The following is a 16892-nucleotide window of genomic DNA, read 5'->3' as shown; positions in this document are numbered from 1 at the left end:
AAAAAAAAGTAACATCACAGTAAGTGATTGTTCATGAATTCTTAACTGGACAGATCATGGTTGGTAATCATGCCCCAGGCATATAACTGCTTCAGTGAAAGGTTTATCTTTGCCTAAAGCAGGACTTTCCATTGTTTCTGTATACAGTACTTAGGTTAACACACCTTTGAAATGCCGATTTTTAGACCCCTCCTTCTAAAGTGAAAGTGTGCCCACCCTCAAGAGAGCACATAGTCTTAACTATTTTGTAATCTGATCCCCACCTTGCTTTCTCCCACCTTCATGCAATCTTCCTTACATCCCTTGGTTAGTTCCCCATGCATAAAAGAAGCTGCACACTGTCATTTCTTGGAAGCATTTGCCTCAGACTACTGAGATCTTGCTCCCAGGTATATTCTCTGTTTGACACAAATAATTTTTATAAAATTCTCTACGGGTTTGGCCATTCTTATGTCGACAGAACATATTTCATTTAAGTCTAAAAATGGATATAATATTATTACTGAAATGAATAATTTAATGCTGCTCAGGTGCTATTATGCGAACACAGCCACTGGGACTACGGGACCGGCAGCGAGCTGGAGGGAAGCCAGTGCAGGGGCGGCCACAGGAAGAGCTGGGAGTAACCCAGGTAGAACGCTGACCTGCTGGTCCTAATTTCTTTTGTGGAGCAACTCCAAAGGAAGCCTCACTGGGGCATTCCAAGAAGGCAAATGCCTGTATGCCTGTGACTAGAGTGTGGTGGGCATGGGGGTGACAAGAGGGGCTTTGGATTTAATTAGTTCAGTGACTTCAGCTTATCAGCTATGTGACCTTGAGCAGTTCATTTACACCTCTTTTTTTATTTTATTTATTTATTTTAGACAGAGGGGAGAGAGAGAGAGAAGTGGGGAGGAGCAGGAAGCACCAACTCCCATATGTGCCTTGACCAGGCAAAGCCCAGGCTATCAAACCGGCAACCTCAGCTTTATCCACTGCACCACCACAGGTCAGGCTACACCTCTTTTTAAGAATGGGTGATAAGCTCTGGCTGGTTGGCTCAGCGGTAGAGCATCGGCCTGGCGTGCGGGGGACCCGGGTTCGATTCCCGGCCAGGGCACATAGGAGAAGCGCCCATTTGCTTCTCCACCCCCCCCCTCCTTCCTCTCTGTCTCTCTCTTCCCCTCCCGCAGCCAAGGCTCCATTGAAGCAAAGATGGCCCGGGCGCTGGGGATGGCTCCTTGGCCTCTGCCCCAGGTGCTAGAGTGGCTCTGGTCTCGGCAGAGCGACGCCCCAGAGGGGCATAGCATCGTCTCCTGGTGGGCGCATGTGGGAGTCTGTCTGACTGTCTCTCCCTGTTTCCAGCTTCAGAAAAATACAAAAAAAAAAAAAGAATGGGTGATAAAAAAAAAAAAGAATGGGTGATAAGAATATCTAGCACATAATATCATTAGGATTAATGAAAAATGTGTGTAAGGTTTTCCTTGCTGGACATACAGGTTTTTGAATATTAGCATTTATTTAAAAACACATACGTACACCTTGAATCCTCACTGTATTTCATCATAGGAGCCCATTTATTTATTTATTTATTCATTTTTAGAGAGGAGAGAGAGAGGGAGAGAGAGAGACGGAGAGGGAGAGAGAGGAGAGAGAGACAGAGAGAGAGAAGGGGGAGGAGCTGGAAGCATCAACTCCCATATGTGCCTTGACCAGGCAAGCCCAGGGTTTTGAACCGGCGACCTCAGCATTTCCAGGTCGACGCTTTATCCACTGCACCACCACAGGTCAGGCTAGGAGCACATTTTTAATAGGCAGACCACATTAAAATGAGGATCCTCTTCTTTTCAGCACTTAAAACCTCTTGGTTAAAGAAGTGTTACAGCAAGAATGTTCTCATGGCCTGGGCTGTGGTGATGCAGTGGATAAAGCGTCAACCTAGAACACTGAGGTTGCCGGTTCAAGACCCTGGGCTTACCTGGTCAAGGTACATATGGGAGTTGATGCTTCCTGCTCCTTCCCCCTTCTGTCTCTCTCTCTCTCCTCTCTAAAAATGAAAAAATAAAACTTAAAAAAAAAAGAATGAGTCTCATGGACTAGCACTTAGGATATGACTATGGGATGGAATTTATCTGTGCGCGTATACATTGAAGACTGTAAGGCTTTGGAAGGTATGGATTAATATACAATAGAAAGTGACCCTAGAAGAGTTAGATTTTGACCTGAGTTTAAAGCTGGAGGGAAGATATGGAGAATTTAATCAAAGACCATAAAAGGAAAGAAGATAATCACTGAAATAAGTTATGCATAAACTAGGAAGAGGATGAGGTCAGGTGTTCACTACCCTGTTTCCCAGGAAATAAGACATCCCCCGAAAATAAGACCTAGTGCAATTTTTTTCAAGCTTAGAAATATAAGGCCTCCCCTGAAAATAAAACCTAGTGCATCTTTAGGAGCAAAAATTAATATAAGACACTGTCTTATTTTGGGGGAAACAGGGTAGATCGTTGTACGTGGAAATAGAGTCACAAGAAATTCTTTTTTTTTTTTTAATTTTTTAAAAAAATATTTTATTTATTGATTTTTAGAGAGAAGGGAGAGAGAGAGAGAGAGAGAAAGAGAGAGAGAGAGAGAGAGAAGGGGGAGGAGCAGGAATCATCAACTCCCATATGTGCCTTGACCAGGCAAGCCCAAGGTTTCGAACCGGCAACCTCAGTGTTCCAGGTCGACGCTTTATCCCACTGCGGCACCACAAGTCAGGCTTTTTTTTTTTTTTTAATTTTTTTTAACTTTTATTAATTTTTAGAGAGGAGAGAGAATGAGAGAGACAGAGAGAAGGGGGAGGGAGGAGCAGGAAGCATCAACTCCCATATGTGCCTTGACCAGGCAAGCCCAGGGTTTTGAACCGGCAACCTCAGCATTCCAGGTCGACGCTTTATCCACTGCACCACCACAGGTCAGGCCAAGAAATTCTTGATGGAATTCAGAGTTTGGCTGGTTATGCTCTTTGTGATGACATGACTACAGTATATTAATAAATGTTGATTTTTTGTTCAACAATTAATGTGAATTTTTGTTCATGGAAAAATAAAATATCCCCTGAAAATAAGACCTAGTGCGTCTTTAGGAGCAAAAATTAATATAAGACAGTGTCTTACTTTTGGGGAAATGCAGAGAAGCTTTCAAAGAAAGAACCACATTTTGTGTGGCTTAGGCAAAAATGGGACTTGATGACTTCATGAAATCAATTCATGAATTGAAATCAGGCTAATCAGGAAATGAAATCAGGCTCATCTTGGCCCCAGGCCGGGCTGGATGGAGAGCTCACATGGTAAAGGAGGGGAAGGCTCTTGCCTCCACCTGGTCAACCTATCTCTCTGTGAGGTGAGCCAGACTCAGGATGTGTGTATTTGTTTGTTTCTTAGCTCAGTGGCCAAGGAAAATTCTCTTCCGAGAAACCAAATATCCTGGATTATAAACCCAACTCTGTCCAGTCACTGTGGCCTTGGAGGAAATGGGGTGTGCTGGGGGAAGGGCAGCTGACTGAGCACATGGATGGATGCATCCACCCCCCCCCCCCCCCAGAAGAGCTTTGTTCCCAGCTGGCAGGGCAAAATATGCTGAGCAGGCTAGAGGATCACAACCACAACACCTATTGCTCTGTCTAACCTCTCTCACCATCTGCCAATACCCCATGGGCAGATGTAGCTTCTGTTTCAGCTTGACACCAGCCCCCTGAGCCAACAGAACCCTCAGGTGACTGTGGAGTCAGATGACCACATGAGTTCCTGGAAACCCCATCTTACTGCAGATCATTGTCGTGAGGACTAAGTTAGACAGTTCTTTTGTTCCAAGGGATTTGGAGCTATGACAGAACCCACTGAATACAGGCCAGCCTAGCGAAGAGTGGAGGGAGAGTATTGCTCAAACAGTATTAGATGCGTGCAGCCACTGGGACCACCTGGGCCCAGCTGCAGGCTGGAGCCCAGCGCTGGGGAGTTCCCAGTAGGAGAGTTGTGAGTTAACTCTGGGGAAACGCTGACCCGCTAGAACTGAGTTACAATTGCAGTTCCATTGCCAGTGAGTGTCCTTCCCGTGTACCATATGTAGTCTTTAGCTCAGTGGAACATTATTGTTTGTCCCTAGTAGAAAAATTTCATGAACATTTTTTAGAGACTTACGTGTTTACAGTAAGAGTTAGCACACATCCTGCGCTTGATGTGCATGCTTCAGAGACTTCTGGGTGAGGAAGCACGTGGCGCTGAGGCATGGACCAGGGGAGAGAATGAGCACAGATGACTAGAACGCTTCAGAAATCCCTTTCTGCTTCAGATAAGTGGCTAATTAAATTTGAGGTTGGCTTCTGGAAAAGCGCCAAGTATGGAAACGAGCATCTGTTGATCACACTTTGCTTCAGATGCTTGGCGCCTTACTAGCGCTGCGTTGGAAAGGAAGCAGGGAGCTGCTGGGAGCGCCACGACCAGCAGGCCGGGTGGGAGGAGTGATTCATCATATTTACTTTCAGGCTTTCGTCTTGTAACAAGATTAATTCAGTAGAACTCAACTTTCGGGGGAAAAATGGACCATTGACTGTTTTATAGTCAGGCTTCAGCACAGCAGGTGGATTTTCCAAATTGCCTCATCTGACATTTCCTAGAAATGTAAGCTAACATTATTCCATTTGTTGGCAACTGGAAAGTTATATTCGAGCATTCTACAAGTCACTTGGCAGGACTGGGAATTTTGAACACTTAACTATTTCTCTTGAGCCTGAGCTTGATTTTTTCAACGGATTTTTTTTTAAATGTGAGACTATCTTTTTTTTAGATCTGGAAATCAATGCAGAAAATTTAAGTCATTTGCCAAAGGTCACACATTAGAGCTGGGAACTGATGAACATTGTTTAAATCCAGTTCTCTTTTATCTTGGAGTTACTTGTAATAAATGGCTTTAATTTATGATGTGTGTAATCCTGTTTAGCACATGAAATAAGTGAGGATTTTTGACATCCCCCTTCTGGCGTTTTTCCTTCGGTGCTGGTAGGGCTCACTTACTGTGGTGCCTGCTCTTACTGTAAGTGAGCATGGAAAACATTTGCTCTTCTAGAAGCAAACTTTCCTGCTGTGCTGAGCATTTCCCACAGGCAAGTCCACTTTGCCAACAGTAATATCATATTCCAGGTAATGATGTCCTTTGATCTTTTCCATTGGAAACGGTAGGCCTAAACAAATTAAATCCAAGCAAGTACCATCAGTTAATGACTTCTTAATTGTTAGACATGTCTGATCTTCACCAGTTGTCTCTAAGACACCGCTTTAATTTGCTATTTTAGTATATTTTTCTATACCTCTTGGGGGTTTCTTTATGCAATAATCTTTTAGGTCACTCTTTGGTGTTTTTACTTGTTTGTTTTTATGGGTTTCACAGATTTTCCCCCCCATATTCTTCTGTACCTTTGGGATTATTTAATGTAAAGGTAGCCTTTTCTTGACTATAGTTTCTGATATTTGAAAATACATCTTAGGTTGATAAAATGCAGGCATTTTCTGGAGGTACAGGTTTGAGAAACGATGAAAATGAGTGGGTAAGTTTGGATTTAGATGTGTTAAATTAGGTGCCTCTAGTCTACCTGGGTGGACAGGGTCAGCACGCACTCAGAAATGGTTTGAAACTGAGAAGAGAATTCAGGGCTAAAGTCAGATTTTTGGAATGATCAGTTTGTAATTAATATGTGAAACCATGAGAATAGATGTAAATATCCAAGGGAGAAAGCGTATGCTGAGAAAAGGCTAGTGTTCAGGGCAGTCGGGTGAGGTCTGGATGACTGGTGAAAGGAGGACGTATGTGCATTCAAGGTGACTGGCAGGATTGAGGGTGAGCAGTAGAGCTGAGGGGTGTTTCAGGATGAAGAGTGGTGACCGTGTTTCTCAGGGAGAAGAGGCAAAGGGGCAGGCAATTCACGGCCCGGGAGAAATGAAAGAAAAAGAGAATGGGGCCTGTTGATGGCTTGAGGTTTCAGGGTGGTAAGGATAGTCTCAGGAGCTCCCTGGTGAATCTTGAAGGGGGTACACATTCCTCTGCAGGAAGGAAGGAGGTGACTGAAAATATGTTAGGAAGTAGAAAGGAGAGAAACTGTGGGCCTGGTCAGTCCTGACGTCCTTCTCCTTCTCGGTGACGCAGGAGGCCGAGCAGGAAAGGAGTGCTGGTGGAGTTTGGAGGACTTTATACGTTAAACTATATCATGCACCTTGATTTTGTGGAACTCATCGACTCCATTTCCATTTTGGGATATAAGTCACTTTGAACTTCCTTCTGAACTCTAAAACATCATGACCCACAGCCAACAACTTACACCAAAAGCAATGGAAGTATGAGGGTCTCCGCCACTGCTTGTAAGACTCACACTGGGAATTTCCGACCAGCTGAAGGCTTGTCTTCAACTGTGTAACTTGATCTAATATAGCAAATCTATGCAGCTCTGATAGACATAAAGATTGATGGCTGAGTAATTTATGCCCAAAGTAACCTGGTAAGTTGACTCAGTCTTGGAGAATGTTATACGTTCTTTAGAGATAGAATAAAAACTCCTTGGGGGTAGGGAGGCGCCCTGAGAACTGTTAGTGTTCCTATGGTAATAATAGACTAGAACGCTTGGTATTATGTGGTGAGTATAACAGCTAAGATATGGAAAGAAATAAAGCTGAGTCATACAGAGTCCTCACTCCATGACCTTCAGTCATTGTCAATCATATTTAGGAAAACGTGAGGAATTCAATATCATATAGTTTATATTTTTATATAATACTTAAAGATACTGTAACTTTAGCTTTGCTTCATATATACACGAAGTTTCCCTTTCTTCCTTTGTTTTAATGCTTTTCCTGCTACAAGAAGCAGACACTCCTTCTTGAGCAGAGTAATCAGCCATGAAGGAAGGAACAAGGGGAGGAGATAAAGGCTTCCGCATGTCAGTGGAGCCCTTAGAATGTTAAAATGGACACTGTGTTCTTCTGGGACATCTTACCTTTGCCCCGGGTTTCCCAGGCAGAGCCTAGTCTGGAATGAGCCCAGAGCAGGCTTACCGCACGCATCCACAGAGCTCTGCAGAAGCTTGCCTGTTCTTGTTCAGGCTTCACACTGCATGCACCTCAGGGTTTGGTACAAAGTAGCTTTTTCAAAATCTCAGGTATGGCCAGCCAGAACCCGTTTATTCTTGGCCAGTGGCCAACACTGAGGCCACGGGTGCTGTGGCTCTCAAAGTCTTGCTAACTGGCACATTTAGTTACATACTACATACAAAGTTGGGGACGGTAGACAGCCTGGGAAGACTTTGTCCTTCCTTTGGCCAAACTAACAACACAAGACCCTTAAATATGGAACTAAATGAAAAACTTAAGGAAAATTAGAACCAGATACATTGAAAAGATTTTGCCTTTATGTAAAATTTCCCAACCTTTAAGTTTTCAAAGAAAATGAGCTAATAAACATCTATTAAGCATTGGTCATTTCTGGCTTCTAAAACTTTCTAAGGTTTGGTAGCACTCGCTGTGGCACAGCGCAGGTTTGAATGAGCCCTTACACCTCGTCCGTCTAGTTTTTCCTTCCCCAGAGCATGTGTATGTGCTATCAGTTCCCGGTTCCTGAGGAACCTCTAGAAAAAAGAAGATTGCTTTGTCAGACACAAATCTGGGGGCTTTTTCCGGTCAGCGCTGCCAGCTGTCAGGGAGGACTCCTTTCCTGACTCAGAAGGAATGCAGGCTCTGTCTGCTTCCTATGTCCCTTGCTCAGAGCGAGAGAAGCAGCAAGGAGCAATCTCATTGTGGGAAAGATATGCCCCCTGCCATTGTCACGACCCCTTGGGCATATTCCTCCTGGGCACATGAATGGATTTGAAGACAGTCTATAAGTATCTTTTTTCCTTTTTAAAAAACCTTTATTTTTAAATTATTGAATTTAGAGAGAGAGAGAGAGAGAGAGAGAGACGGGGAGAAAAAGAACACATTGATTTATTGTTCCACCCGTTTATGCATTCATTGTTTGATTTTCATATGTGACCTGACTGGGGATCAAACCTGCAACCTTGGGATATGGTGATGATGCTCTAACCAACTGAACTACACGGCCAGGGCCTTTTTTCCTGTTGTTAACCAGTGTTCTTTGTTTTCTATTGAATCTCCAAACACACACACACACACACACACACACACACACACACACACACACACACAAAATCTTGTGTCTTATTTACTGCTGGATATATTAAGAATAGTGTTTCCTGCTTCTGAAGAGCTTAAAAAACAGTTCATATTTCTTTTTTTCTGAGAATTTAGTTCTGCCTATAAGTAAGGAGACAAAAATAGCCTTCTAAATCTATGGTTCGTAAGTTTACCTTTCCTTTTAACTTTACCAGGAAGTCAACAGGACCCAAGTGCATTCAGGGCAGAGGTGAGAGGTGAGAAATGAAGAGGTTGTTTTGAACTTAGGGCCTGGCCGGGGTTCCAGTCCCCACGGAGGGGGAATTGCTGCAGTAATCTAAAATCAACAGAAGCAGCAATCCAGGGCCAATGAGCAGGGCAAAGTACACAGCCGGAGTCAGGGTCAGGGCTTACAAACTGATCTGGGAGTAAAATTATGAGTGTGTATAAAGCTTTTACAGGGCTTGATTCCAGAAATAAGGTGAATATATTTCCAAGGTAGTTAATTTAAAGTGGGAGCTTTCAGAACTTTAACACCTTCTTGTTTTCCCTAAGAGGTTAGAAACACAGCGGACATCTGTCTAGTTTGTGTTTTCTTCAGCATCCCTTTCATCTGGAGGGAATTCCCCACTGCATGTAGTGTTGGGAGGTGCAGTGCTCTACACTGGATCAAGGGGGGTCCCCTGCCTTCCCCAGACACCCCGGGTATGGTGCAGGACCCAAGCTCAGTCCCTCCTCTCCCGGCCTTTCTATGTGAAGGCCGTGAAACAAAGATTTAAGAGTGTTGGGCAGATAAAATATATTATGCTCACTTTGTTAAAGATGGTGCTGCCCACGTGGGAGCCGCTGCCCAGGTGATGTTAATGTGTGTTAGGGGCGGGCTGTGGGCAGGCAGGATCCTTGTAGCCTGAGGCTTGGTTTTAGGACTAAGTCTTTCTCACCCTTTTTGATGTGGGGTAGTACAATCCCATCATGTCTCTGATAAGTGACTTTGTATTAGAGACTTCCCTATTTTGTATACTGGATTAAAGGTTTTGATTTCTACACTATAAAATGGGGGCAGAATGGGAGCTTGCTCTCTTAGTTCCTGAGATTAGCATTAGAGAGGAGAGAGCAGAGGACAGCAGAGAGAGGCCACGTGGAGTAGGCCAGGAGAAGCAGCCAAGATGGCAGAGTGTTGAGTGAGAGGCCAGTTTGTGCAGAGTTTGTGCAGGGAGAAGGAAGGAGATGGGGAACAGAGGTGAATAAAGTCTGGTGAGCTAGAAACCTTTGATTCTAGGAAACTCGGATAAGTCAGTAGCTTTGTGAGCACTGAATGTGAGTGGGTTTTGGAGCCCAGTGTGTGTTTTTACTTGCCCGCCGGGTGCAAGCTAGGAATAAAGATGATGGCCCATCAGTTTTTGGCTTCGTTGTTTCTTTACCGACTGTCCGAATCCAATGCAAACCTGCATGGGCCAGGCAGCTGTGATAGTGGCCCTGGCTACTGGCTTTACAAAGAGTAATTCAGAAGTCACTTGTGTTGATGGTGTCATCCTGTGGGCAGCAGTGGGGTACTAGCAGAGGCAGTTTGTCCTATGGCATGACCTTGACTGTGATCCTTACTGCCCACTCTCTCTTGGTTTCCAGGCTGAGAAACTGAGAACTTTGTTCTCCAGCCCTCCCAGCCATCCTGTGAACTATTCCATCTTTCCAATACATTCCAGTTTAAATGAAATTAGCCAGGGCTGGGTTCTGTTGTGTGTGACCAAAAATTAAATTGGGCCACCTAATGTTCCAGTTCTCAAATCTAAAGAGGTGTTTCCAGTGCTGCTGGTTGGTCTCTATTTAGAATGGTCTGGAAGCAAGCATGAGAGTAGCTCTAGTTAGAGATTTTAAGAGAAATCTAGAGGCAAGGGTTTCTGGCATGTTCCCAAAATAGACACAACCAACAATGTAGAGAGAAATTTCATTGAGTATGGGCTCTTAAAATAGTCAATATTTGCAGGTGTGACTCCCAGGCCCCAGAACTAGGTGGCAAGAGATAGATACTGAGTTTTTCCATGTACTTAAATCAACCTAATTTCAGCTTCATCTTTTCCTACATAGCAAGAAGGAAATACATTCCCACGCATATTGGACTGGTCCTAAAGCCCTCACACCCCAAGGGTCATCTGGCAGCTCACAGTGCCAAGATATGGGGCAGGCCCTCTGGTCACCAGTCATTGAATTGTATTGGTAACTGCTGAGATGCCCATTGTCCTGGACAGTACAGTCCATTCAACCTGTTGACTCTGTTTGTTCACCTGTGGCACTTCAAGCATGGAAATCTTTGGCAAGGCTACGGCCTAGAAGAGTCTTATCTCCCTGAGTATACTACAAAAATAAATCTTTGAAGATTTGGTCGCTTCTTAGGGCACAATTAGGAAGATGGCTCTTGTAAGGCCAGGAGCCGCCATCGTGGCCATTCACATGCAGGTTCCCATTGGATTCGGGCAGACGATAAAGAAATGGCGGAGTCAGAGGACGGGGGGCCATCCTATTTATTGGTGTCTCACCAAGACAGGCAAACCACAAAAGAAGACAAGGGAAAAGCAGAAAACCAGCTTTTCCCATGAAAGGCAAGGGATCAGGGAAGCCCCTGCAATTGTGATAGCAGGAACTGTGTGAGCCAGCTCCTGGTCTGTCCCACTTTATAGTGGAGAAAACCAAAAACCCCTAATCCAATATACAAACAAGGAAGTCTCTGATACAAAGTCACTTATCCAAGGCATAATTGGATTCCTCATGAGAGTGCACCACCCAGATCATACAATCAGTCAAGGGTGTGGGGAAAAGCTTAGTCCCAAAACCAAACCCCAGGCTACAAAGACCTGGCCTGCTTATAGCCTGTCCCCCACACCCAATATAAGTCACAAGCAAGCAAACATATATATATCATATTTACAAACTTATTTGACCAACAGCTCTTGTCCCTAAAGCTTGAGGTACCCACAGAACTCTCTCTCTCTGCTATCTCCAGGAATCTTTTAGCTGCTGAACATTCCAGTTTGTACAGAGTTTGTATCTGGGATAAGGAAGGAGATGGGGAACTGAGGAGAATAAGGCTGGTGAGCTAGAAACCTTTGATTCTAGGAAACTCGGATAAGTCAGTGGCTTTGTGAGCACTGAATGTGAGTGGGTTTTGGAGCCCAGTATGTTTTTTACTTGCCCGCCGGGTGCAAGCTAGGATTAAAGACGATGGCCCACCAGTTTGTGGCTCCGTTGTTTCTTTACCAACTGTCCGAATCCAATGCAAACCTGTATGGGCCAGGAGGCGGCTGTGATAGTAGCCTTGGCTGCTGGCTTTACAGTGGTCTCAGCTTCTGAACACAAAAGTTAAGAAAGAAAATATCTTGCAGGCAAATTGTGCTTTCTGCTCTTCCACAAACCTCCTTTGAGACAAGGAAGCACAGGATCTATTTCCTGCTCAAATGGGAGAAGGGAGAGAGGTCACGACATGGGGTAGGAGGGGAATATAAACAAATAAATAGATTTAAAGTTTTGTCAATAAAATTTTAAATTAATAAGGAAAACAATAAAAGAGAAGTGCTGAAAGGTTATGGGCTGCCAAATAGAAGGGTTAATTGTATTTGGTGTCACTATCTTCTGTGATTCCTCAGAGCTTCATAAGAGGTGCCGTCACTTTGGGTTTGAATAAGGTCACTGATACTCCCTCCTTTCACACCCTAACTTTTTAGAGTCAGGAATGAGGAGTGTTTCTTGTCTACATTCTGTAAACCATGTCAGCATTTCTATCTTTAATTAATATGGGACTTCTACTCCAGCTAGAAACAAATATATGTGTTACAAATGAGATAGCATATAACCCACAATCAAACTTCTTACTAAGTCCCATGTTCCAGCTGCTTCTTTGAATAGAATCCACTTTCTATAGATTTTCCAATCTTGAGCAGCAATGTGGCTTAGGTGATATATCTCTGCCAATACTGAGCCTAATAATTCACTGATACATTTAAAGTAAGCATTTGCTAACATTGTTTTATTATTATTCATTATAGACGCTGATTCCAAGAAGCAAAAAATTCATATGTTGGGAATTTATAGGTTTAGTTCATTCCACACATATGAAGCCTGGATCTTTGTAAAACTAATGAATCACTAAAAGAAAGGAGGTGAGATCTTCATAAAACCATAACCACTACTGACTTCAAGTTACAGAAACTGATTCAAATGGACTGAAACCATAGCGGGGTTTATGTTGCATTAAACAATGCCAGAGGTAGGTTAAATCTAGGATTGGTCAATCCAAGGGCTCAATGACACCGCAGAAGACCTAGTTTCCGTCCTTCATTCCCTTCTGCCACTCTCTATGTGTTGGCTCTTCCCCTATGGTCCCAAGACAGCAGAAGCACTTCTAAGATTCAAAATTTTCAGAGTCAGAAGAAATGAAAGGTTTCTTCTTGCTTGTCTCTTTTTACTAGCAAGAGAATTTCTCCCAGAACCATGCTCCTACCCCAGCCGACTTCTTGTTGCATTGCTTAGAACTGAATCAAGACCACTTCCTTGGGGCTTGACCCAGGGTGCCCTTTTCACAGCACATGGCCATAGGGACCAAATCTCTGTTTTCCCAAGGAAAGAAGGGATAGATTGAAACAGGCAACCAGCAGTGTATACCATGCCAACTTATATCCCGCGAGCTTATAAATGGCTTTTATAGATTCTGCTCCTGTGTTTTGAGTCCTTCTCCACCTCCCTTGTGTTTGGGATTACCCCAACTGTCACCATCCCTTCCCTAACAACCTCAAATGTCTTCTCTCTCTAACCCATACCACATCACATACTTCTACTACATGTCCCCAGCGGACTTCCAATTCCTTATTTAAGAAAGTGGAGCCCCCCTGACCAGGCGGTGGCGCAGTGGATAGAGCGTCGGACTGGGATGCGGAAGACCCAGGTTCAAGACCCCGAGGTCGCCAGCTTGAGCGCGGGCTCATCTGATTTGAGCAAGGCTCACCAGCTTGGACCCAAGGTCACTGGCTCAAGCAAGGGGTTAATCAGTCTGCTGAAGGCCCACGGTCAAGGCACATATGAGAAATCAATCAATGAACAGCTAAGGAGCCGCAAGGAAAAACTGATGTTTCTCATCTCTCTCCGTTCCAGTCTGTCTGTCCCTATCTGTCCCTCTCTCTGACTCTGTCTCTGCCACCAAGAAAAAAAAAAAAGTGGAGCTTTGGCCGGTTGGCTCAGTGGTAGAGCGTCAGCCTGGCATGTGGAAGTCTGGGGTTGAATTCCCAGCCAGGGCACACAGGAGAAGCACCCATCTGCTTCTACACCCCTCCCCCTCTCCTTCCTCTCTGTCTCTCTCTTCCCCTCCTGCAGCCACGGCTCCATTGGAGCAAAGTTGGCCAGGGCACTAAGGATGGCTCCATGGCCTCTGCCTCAGGCGCTAGAATGGCTCTGATTGCAGCCGAGCAACGCCCCAGATGGGCAGAGCATTGCCTCCTGGTGGGCATGCCGGGTGGATCCCTGGTCGGGCGCATGCGGGAGTCTCTCTCTCTCTCTCTCTCTCTCTCTTTCACACACACACACACACACACACACACACACCTTCTCACTTGGGGGGGGGGAGTTAAAAAAAGAAAAAGTGGAGAGATCTAACCAGATAGCTCAGTTGGTTAGAGTGTTGTCTGATATGCCAACGTCGCAGATTTTATCCCTAGTCGGAGCACATACAAGAATCAACCAATGAATGCATAAATAAGTAGAACAAGCAACCAATGTTTCTCAATCAATCAATAAATAAATAGATGTGGAGAGAATTTCTTTTTCCACTAACAAAACTAAAAGAGAGCTCAGAATTCTGTTCTCCCATTTATTCACTTAATATATATTTATTAAGTGTGTACATATGTCAGCCTTGTAGGGTGCTAGGTGCTGAGGATACAAAAGTAATTAAAGCACAGCTTCTGCCCTCAAGGAACTTGTAGTGGAAATAAGTAAGTAGGCAAACCATCTAGTATGATGGTTGTTATAGAGAGCACAGGATAAGTAAGGGGTTAGAGAGCAATTAATAATGTGGTTCAGGGACACTGTGGGAAAAATAAGTATTTCCATGGTAGACTGGGAACCAAGCCACATTGCTGATGCTTCCAAATTACTGGCTTAAAAAAATAAAATGTTGAAGAGTTATCCATTTATAAACTAGGGGCCATACACAGTGTGCCATGTGAAGAGGAAAGCATGAGGGGAAGGGGTTAGAACATGGGTCCCCAAACTTTTTACACAGGGGGCCAGTTCACTGTCCCTCAGACCGTTGGAGGGCTGGACTATAGAAAAAACTATGAACAAATCCCTATGCACACTGCACATATCTTATTTTAAAGTAAAAAAACAAAAGGGAAACAAACACAATATTTAAAATAAAGAACAAGTAAATTTAAATCAACAAACTGACCAGTATTTCAATGGGAACTATGGGCCTGCTTTTGGCTAATGAGATGGTCAATGTCGGGTTCCATATTTGTCACTGCTAGCCGTAACAAGTGATATGATGCGCTTCCGGAGCCGTGATGCATGCGTCCCGCATCACTAGAAGTAGTACTGTACGATAGCAACGCCGCGCTTTGCATCCTGTGCTCCTCTCACTGACCACCAATGAAAGAGGAAGTGCGGTGGGGGCCGGATAAATGGCCACAGGGGGCCGCATGCAGCCTGTGGGGCATAGTTTGGGGACCCCTGGGTTAGAATCTCCAGTTTGTGACTTTGTCCTTTACTAATCTTATTAGAAACATCTTTTTTCCCCCTATATTTTAACTAGAAGTAAATCTATGATGTTAAAATATATTCTAACTGTTGAATGTTTCTTGCGAATTTTCAGCAAGTTTGAGAAGAAACAAAATATTTTAGAATGAGCTCCTTAATGATCTGGGTCTCTCTTACTCAAGAGCATTTTCACTAATCTCAGAGAGTTGTCGTAGGGGTCAGGGAGAGATGGTACACAGTTTGGTGGCTCCTACTTTTTGAGAATCATCCTGAATTTCCAAATGGCCTTCCTAGCTTCTCTTCACACTTATCCAGTCACTGTGTCCACATCTTGGTCCTTTGCTCTTTGCTATTCTCCAGGCACACCCTCTACCCAGGAGAGGGCATTTGCTTATGGATGCTCCTATCATTACCTCATGAACCACGCCCAACTTCGTTCTGCTCTCTTCCCAGTGCTAAGTCACCTTTCCATATGAGTGACGGGGATTTCCAATTGGGTATTTGCTAGAAATTCAAACTCAGTACACTTAGAGTCATCATACCTTCCTTCAACATCTCCAATTCTATTCCTAATATTTATTTATTCACATCCAATCAATTCAAGTCCCACCTTCCCTGTGGGACTTGACCTGTTATAGGCCAGAGTATAGAGTGGTGAGCAGGAAGCTGCGGTGAGCAGGCAGCTGGGTATCAGCTCCTGCTCAGCTAGGTAATAACGTATCAGATAATGAGTGACCAATCATCACAGCTAAAACTGACTTCTTATTTCTGTTCTTCCAAAATTTTGTCTATAGAATAAATAACAACCTCTTGCTTTGAAGAGAATTTGCTATAGGCTGGGCACGATTTTAAATGCTTAACACACAATAACTCCTTTAATCTTCACAACAACCTTGTGAGATAGCACTGTCTCTCATAGACAGGAAACAAAGAGAGGTTAAGAAACTCACGTAGGATTACAAAGCTAGCAAGTGATGAGTTTGCTTTCATGAAAGCCCTGAAGATAAAATTATACCAAATGCTGTTTTGGATAAAAAATAATTTATTTAAACTTAATGTTTTAAACACCTACTTTTTAGTTTTCAATATTTTATCAAACATATTAATATCCTGGAAAAAAAGTAATAAAACGTACACTGAACGTGTATTTGGGATGCACATTCTCCCTTTGGCATTGGGTGCCAACATGATTTGGTGCCACATTATTGGAACCCGTCTTTATTTAAACTTTTGCCATTTAGAGTTTTTGCATTAACTTGATTTTTATTTTAATTTTTATTTATTCATTTTTAGAGAGGAGAGAGAGAGAGACAGAGGAGAGAGAGACAGAGAGAGAGAAGGGGGGAGGAGCTGGAAGCATCAACTCCCATATGTGCCTTGACCAGGCAAGCCCAGGGTTTCGAACCGGCGACCTCAGCATTTCCAGGTTGACGCTTTATCCACTGAGCCACCACAGGTCAGGCGCATTAACTTGATTTATTAAAATATTATTTATCTTGGTTACAGGGTTGTTTTCGGCACCCTCTTAAATTTTGTGCTGAGGGGTGAGTGTCACACTCTAATCCAGGCCTTGAGAGATAGAGCTGGGGATTCGAACAAAAGCAAGCTGGCTCCAAGCCCGTGCTCCTGACCATTACATTACTCATGTCCTAGAATCGTTGATTTTTGTATCTATATCTACATATCACTGCTCTTTCCAATTAAACTAAAAATGCCTTAAGGGCATAGACCATTTATTATACTGCCTTCTTATATTCCCAGAGCATCTAGCAGGGTGTTTGTTCAGCTCACAGGGCGCTTGTTAAAGGCTGGCTGAGAGAGAATCAAGAGGCTTTTCTAGTGGGCTGAAATTTACCATCACCACCAACGACTGTTACCACAATTTGTAGTTTTGCTTTCATTATTGCAATTTCCCTCTGATATAGTGTGTTTTAATATTACAAAAATAATTAACTGAATAATCTACCTCATATCTAT

General features: G+C 43.7%; 1 protein-coding gene across 1 annotated transcript in view; it reads left to right on the top strand.

The window, feature by feature from the left end:
- PAQR5 (progestin and adipoQ receptor family member 5) overlaps nt 1-16892 on the top strand; it is a 443329-nt gene that overhangs the window by 214849 nt on the left and 211588 nt on the right. The window lies entirely within an intron of this gene.

Source organism: Saccopteryx leptura, chromosome 6, assembly GCF_036850995.1.
Source record: "Saccopteryx leptura isolate mSacLep1 chromosome 6, mSacLep1_pri_phased_curated, whole genome shotgun sequence".
NCBI classification, from domain to species: domain Eukaryota; kingdom Metazoa; phylum Chordata; class Mammalia; order Chiroptera; family Emballonuridae; genus Saccopteryx; species Saccopteryx leptura.
Note: the sequence above shows the minus strand (reverse complement) of the source record. Positions and strands in the feature narration are given on the sequence as shown.